This window comes from Haliotis rufescens, unplaced genomic scaffold (assembly GCF_023055435.1).
Source record: "Haliotis rufescens isolate VD_foot unplaced genomic scaffold, xgHalRufe1.0.p SCAF_7, whole genome shotgun sequence".
In the NCBI taxonomy this organism is placed as follows: domain Eukaryota; kingdom Metazoa; phylum Mollusca; class Gastropoda; order Lepetellida; family Haliotidae; genus Haliotis; species Haliotis rufescens.
Genome location: NW_025964361.1, coordinates 59377298 through 59384826, shown reverse-complemented (window position 1 = coordinate 59384826; position 7529 = coordinate 59377298).

Here is a 7529-nt window from a genome sequence, read left to right as displayed (position 1 = left end):
CTTTGAGGATTCAAACATGTTTGATGTCGGAAATGGGTTTCGAACAGACTAAACACACGCAAATTTCATAGTGGCGATACCCTACAAGTTGTGCCTACATGTGACGGATTCGGTACAAGGAAACCCTTTGAGGATTCGAACATGGACGTTTGTGCACAGTGTAACTTGGAGCCCGCCATTGCTGCTCTGCAGCTATATTTTTCTTCGTACTTGTTGGTACAAGAGAACGTTGCCTTCAACAAGACAGCATCTTCGCCCCCAACTGACCATGGACCAAAAGGCTGGACTGCAGACAAAGTTGTGGATGGGAACCGGGACCAGGATGTAATCCACAACTCATGTTTTCACGCTCATTCTGTGACACCTAATCCTACGTGGACAGTGGACCTGGGACAGCCATACAGGATACACGACGTCAGGATATACAACAGGGCAGGATGTATGTATCAGTCTCATTTTAGCACACGCCGATTAGGAACAACGTGTTTCTGTCACATGTCAACTGAATGTGTTCACATGGTCTTATTTGACGTAAGATGATAGGTGAACTGAATCATATCAAGTGTCATGTGATTAGCGATTTGTTATTGTTCAAGAGCACATTGAACCCTGCGTCAGTGTAATCATTTCTTTTAGTGCCTTTTTAGATCCTCATTTGATCAGGACTGCTGTCCTCACACTGAGTAACTCCAGCAGCCCCACCCCCGACGTCACCTGCTTCACATTCCCCAATGACACAGCTAAAACAAACAACAGCGTGTACGACGTGACGTGTGACGGCACAGGGAGATACTTCTCCATTACACACAGCACAGGGCTAAATCTGTGTGAGGTGGAGATTTATGGTATGGATAATTGCCCATTACAATTAACTGTGCCTTTTGATTAGCATATATTTGATCTATAGATAATACTAAAGCTCGGAACTTAAAACATTAATTTCACAAGTGACATATTTTCTGTAATCACTCGTACCTCATGGGTTATTCTGTAAATAGTCAATGACTGGGACTTTTGTCATGTTTGTTCTCTTGAAGTGAACGTAAAGTGAAAACTTTGATTGCGATTCTCCTTCATGAAAGTGCTTAACCGGATGCCAAAATATATCTATACGTGGACTAAAGCTGCCGGCACAACGGTGCAGCAATGAGTGACAAAGGCTTTCATTGGCTGATATGTTGACTTGATTTCAGTGTTTACTATACACTCTATCTTGTGATGTTTATCAGCTACACAGATACGCCAGGAAGCAACCCAGAGCAAATCTAGAAGTGTTGCTATTTATGTTAATCAAACATTGTGGGCACTGTCAACGGAGGATCTGAGAGAAACAAAGCCCTGTAATGCGATTTAAAGAAACCGAGACGGAGGATGGCCTACTGGCCACCGCCAAATAAATGATATTGCGCAGTGCGTCAAACACCGGAACCCATTGTAACCCAAGTGGTAGATTATTTGTTCGGGGACGATTTCGCTTGTCATTTTCTCATCCTCTCTTTATGCTGTTTTCAAATTAAATTTTGGTCAAGCATTTGCAGAGTACGGTGGATGGGCTTATTGTGCAAACAGCAACCATATATGAAGCCTCTATATATAAAGTTACTGCCTTTCCTGTATTTTCGTTTCAGGCTTTTGAAGTGATGGACAGGACTATAGTGGACATAAACCATATTTACGCGCCGCTGTTGGTGTATTAAACACGATATTTCCATTAACGATGTCACAATCTGTCCAATTCTGCAAAGGAATTCCCACTCAGGGCACTTTAAAATCTCTCGTAAATGACGTATACATTCCTGTATACAGTCTTATATAAAACGCAAAGCTCCTATCAACTGACGAGGAGTATATTTTCAACATCCTTAGCTACGTTTTAAATGAGGCGCAGTTGAACAAAATCCTACAGTCATCAATTATTCTTTATCGATACTTTTGTTGATTCTTTTGAATGCAAACGTAGTTTCAGTTTGAAGACTTTGTCTTGCAAAAAGAAATCAAATATGTACCACATTACCACTTACAATTGAAAATCTTGCAAGCTGATATCAGAGGTGATGTGACCTGAGGTTGAACGCCGCGTTCACGATTATTGCACTTATATAGCGACGTGCAAGCACCTATGCGTGCGTGCATTTGTGTGATTTTGTACCTGGTCCAGACTAATGCCGATGTAGTAGTGTTAGCCCACTGAGATACCAATCCACAGTTAAACAACAGAACATAGCTATGGCTAGAAAAGTGTCACTGTTTGAATGATTCCTGTGAAGCATGAAGTAGGGGACGCGACTGTAGACAAAGATGGCTGGGACACATGAGCGTATCCGTATTAATGGCGCTTAGACGAGGCTGACGAGCTGTATCTGTGACACGAGACCAGGGTTTCCGGGAGACAGGATGTGATGCAGTTCGGGAGATTCAGTTTGTCTTGTGTGTCCTGGGTGCCATCGGTGGGGCAGAATATGCTCACCTTTCCGCGAAAACCTGGAAAACCTTTGGAAACAAGGATATTCACTATCATCCTATTTTAAGTTTGCAGCCCAGGTGTATTTGGCGATAGCTGCAATCTGTTCTGCCATTGCTTCCAAGCAGCATGTGACCCTGTCAGTGGTGTGTGTCCTGGAGACTGTAGACCAGGATGGCAGGGAGGCACGTGTGATACAGGTGAGGAGATTCAGTCAGTGGTGTCTGTCCTGGAGACTGTAGACCAGGGTGGCAGGGGCACAGGTGTGATACGGGTGAGGAGATTCAGATAGTGGTGACTGTCCTGGAGACTGGAGACCAGGGTGGCGGGGAGACGGGTGTGATACAGGTCAGGAAATTCAGTTAGTTGTGATTGTCCTGGAGACCGGGTGCCATCTGTGGGACAGGATATGCTCGACTTTCCGCGAAAACCTGTAATCAGCACTAGTTCACAGTGATCCATAAACACATGCTCATGATATTGTCGAAGTCGTAAAATATTTCAATAGAGATCTTTCATAATCATTGAAAAGCTTTTGTCTCTTTTATTTACAGTTATTGTATGTTGAGGAGCAATAGGGTAAACTATGAGACTTATATCATGAACACATCAGTAGGTATTTCAAAGTTTGCATAGCAAACATTCGGACAAAGTCAGACCATTGGTTTCAAAAAGACACATTTGAGCCCCCAAACATGTTTTTAAACATAAATCGGATCAATGAAACACAACACAGAAGAAAGAGTTTGCTGTAGCTGCACTGTCAAAGTCAAGATGTGTATTACTTTTACGGCCTCCAGCCCATATACATAGGAGTTACATATAAGTTTTATACATTCGAAACAATCCCTATTGATGATTGTTCGTTTCTGAGAGAAATAGCATGTTTGACATAGAAAGACAGTTGTAATATGACAACATCCTTTTTTTAAGAGAGAAGAGAAATAAAAGCAGGTACAGGGTGCCTTGACAGAAAGCGTTCTGGTATAAACGTATTTCTTAGATCACAATACAATGGACATATACTGAACAACAAAAGTTCCTGTGACATTGAATATGATTTAATGCAAAGTTATGATTTTTACCAAATCTGAAACAATTTCGGTTTGCAACAGATAAAAGACTCCTGTAAATGTTCAAATGGTTTAGTTTGCCATACTGAATTCAGAAAATGCGTGATTTCATAAAAAACATGAACATGCCAAAATGTCAATTTACAAATCAATAGCGTGTGTGTCCACCTCTGGTTGCGATGCAAGCAACACATGTTCGTCTCATGGAATGGACCAGGCGTCGCTCAAAGACCTGTGGGATATCTGTCCATATCTGCTGGAGCATGCTTAGAAGTTCCTGGAGTATCTGTGGAACACGTGTTTGACGTCAAAGGCGCCGATCCATCTCATCTCATCACATGTGCTCCATTGGTGAGAGATCACGGGAGCGAGCGGGCCAGGGGATGACATTCACGTTGTTTTGTGGAGCAATATGAGGCCGGGCGTTGTCATGTTGAAAGGTAATGCCTGGGCCTTGACGACGCAAAAACGGTAGAACAACAGGGGTGATGATCTCGTCGCAGTAGCGCTGTCCATTGAGATTTCCCTCTACCACTATCAAACGGGTCCTCTGTCTTGCTGTAATCCCTACCATAACGCTGCCGCCCCCGAACCGATCTTCTTCCATGACACAATGGTTGACGTAACGTTCACCTCGACGTCGGTACTCTCAAATCCGTCCATCGCTATGGCTGAGGTGAAACCGAGACTCGTCAGTGAATAGAACTTGTCCCCACTGAATGGCCGTCCAGCGTAGACGCTGTCTGTACCACTGTAAATGTGCTTCACGGCGGTTTCCTGTCAAAATGGGACAGCTGGCAAGTCTTCTGGCGACAATCCCTGCACATCTGAGGCGGCGACGTACGGTTTGTGAAGATATTCGTCGAAGGCCAGGGATGCTTCTTGCAGTCACTGTTGCTGGCTGGAATCAATTTCGGAGGTGTGTTGTTCGAATCCAGTTGTCTTGTCGATTATTGGTTACGCGTGGCCTGCCACTGTATTTGTCTGTTGCCAACGTTACCATAAACACCAAATGGTCTTTCTGTGGGACGTTAAATTGTCTTGCAACATCACGTTGACTCGATCCTGCTTCAAGCATACCAATGTCACGCAGACGCTCATTTTCGGACAGGCGTGGCATTTCGTAATGTTGAATAATTGCGTAATTGTGTTGTTTTTGTGAGTGGTTGTTATCAGCACGATGCAAAACAATGCATATGCAATCCCGTTAACGCACATGTTTTTATACCCATTCTTGGAAAGTGAAATGCATGGGGCTTGCATAAAAATGGAATGCATGCTTTTCTGTAGCAGTTGCGTTTTTGTGACTTGATTCCTTACATGTACTACAATACTGAAAACCAAACTTTATTTGTCTGAATAATACACTAAAATATTGGTGTCACAGGAACTTTTGTTGTTGAGTATACAATAGTAAAGTGTATTTCATTTTTTATTACTGAATGACATAATGGGCGCAACCTCTTCCAATGTTTCACTGGAAATATTTCTTGCCCCTGCCTCTACTGTTGAAAGGATTGATGTTTCGGCAGATTTTCACTGTAATCAAACGCATAAGTCAATGAAAATAAATATTGACTGCCAAACCATGAGGTCACAGAGGTTGGTTTCGTGACAATAAATATTTTTTGTTGCTTTTCTATGTATTTTTTTAAAGATTTTGTCAACACGAAACTACAATTTAGTCGCACATACAAGGGGTAGTGAACCGTCCCTGTGTGTAAGGTAGGGATAATTTACGTTTCAACGACACAAAAAGTATATAATAAATAGGATAGGATGGGAGGATATCTGATGGCAGGGGCAAAAGGATATATTTTCCCGCCTTCAATCAATGAGAGAAACATGATATTTCACTTGACACATGAACTATTCTCTATGTCATGTATTTATAACATGGTGATTGCTCCACAGTTTGCTCAAATGGAAGCTATGGGCCGAAGTGCAGCAACATTTGCAAAGAAAGGAATTGTGCAGAAGACTCGCTATGTGATCACATAAGAGGGACATGTGTTGCTGGGTGTAAAGCTGGATGGATGGGTGACGACTGCATAGAGGGTGATTATCGTAGTTTAGATTTTTCTGGACAGTCAAACATGTCGAAGGTGTATTCAATTGTTAAGCCTACTGACTCTACTATAAAAGTGTCTTAACATACTATTCCAGCCATACAAAAACATTTAGCACTATACTTTTTGTAACATGAAAATGACCGAGTTACTTCTTCACAGTGTGCTCAAATGGAAGCTACGGACAGAAGTGCAACAACTCGTGTACTGACAGGAAGTGTGCTGGAGACTCGCTCTGTGATCACATAAACGGGACATGTGTTTCCGGGTGTGCGCCAGGTTGGATGGGTGGAGACTGCAGAGAAGGTGACCATCTGAATACATATTTTAACGTTTTACTGATAGTCTTTCAACAGTGTTATTAGCCTTTAAAACATGTGGTAGTATTAGTAATACTTGTGAAGAACGAAAATAGATCTTTAGCATTCAATGACGTACGTTTCTATTGAGAACTGTCTGTAAATATACGAGGTTCGAATGACGTTTGCCTTTAATCAATTCAATCTGGACCAGGCAAACCGTTAACTGATCTTGGGCGCAATGTATCATGCCATCGGGTACGATGTCCCTCTGCCAGTCAGATCACCGAGCATTATAACCCTGTCATGGTCGCCTCATACGACAAGCATAGGTTGCGGGGACATGTATGAAGAAAAATGTTTAACATAAATTGGCCAAATGTATCATCATGAAATTCAAAAGAATGTATCATTGTGTCCAAAATCCACGTGTGATCTACAATGCATATCACAAAGATACTAGTGAGTGAGTATGGTTTTACGCCGCTTTTAGCAATATTCCAGCAATATCACGGCGGGGGACACCAGAAATGGGATTCACACATTGTACCCATGTTGGGAATCGAGCCCGGGTCTTCGGCGTGACGATCCAATGCTTTAACCACTAGGCTACCCGACCGCCCCACACAAAGATACTAATTGATCCTACTATATATACATGTTGAAACACAACTTATCAACCAAACACTATGTTCAACTCTATTTCTTCCCTGTATGGTTCCTGGTCATGGCTTTAGTTTGAGATGAACAGAACAGATTGTTCATACATTTTAACAAATACCCATTTAGTAAACATTTCACATTCTGTTTATTCTGTTTTATCGACCGGTGTTAAATAGGTTTTAAACTGGTAGTTATCATCACAATATTAGCATTATTATTCTAATCATAGCAATAAATATACTCTGTTCATGACATTAAGATTGCTCTGCAGGGTGCTCAAATGGCAGCTACGGACAGAACTGCAATAACTCGTGTGCTGACAGGAAGTGTGCTGGGGACTCGCCATGTGATCACATAAGAGGGACATGTGTTACCGGGTGTGAGCCAGATTGGATGGGTGAAGATTGTAGGGAAGGTGACCATCTGAATGAATATTTGAACCTTTTACTGACAATCTCTCAATGGTGTTATTAGCCTTCATAGCATGTGGTCGTTTAAATAACTTTTGGTGCAAATAGTGATGTACCCAACCATTGAGGTTTGAACAAGCATTCATCAAAATGTATGCTTTACAAAAGGAACCTACTATAACATGTTCAAAACAATGTTTATCTCGAGCCGTTTAGCAATCACACAGAACGTTATAACCAATCATTTTTGTGTTGTAACAAATCATATTAAGCTAGAACAAGGTTTTGTATTGTCTTAGCAATATTTCACCCACATGACGTTCATTTGTCTAAAATTGAGTCTGGACTAGACTCTTACTACCCTTTCACAGTCGCCTCTTATGAAAAGTATAGGTTACAAGACTATCTCGTAAGGACACTGATATCAAGTAAATTTTGCTTTGAAAATATACTTTTTATTTAAATTCCACATGTGACGAAAATGCATGTAACTGATATTTTGAATTTGATGATAGGCATAACAATATTTAGCGAAAGGGTTCTAATGTGTTTGT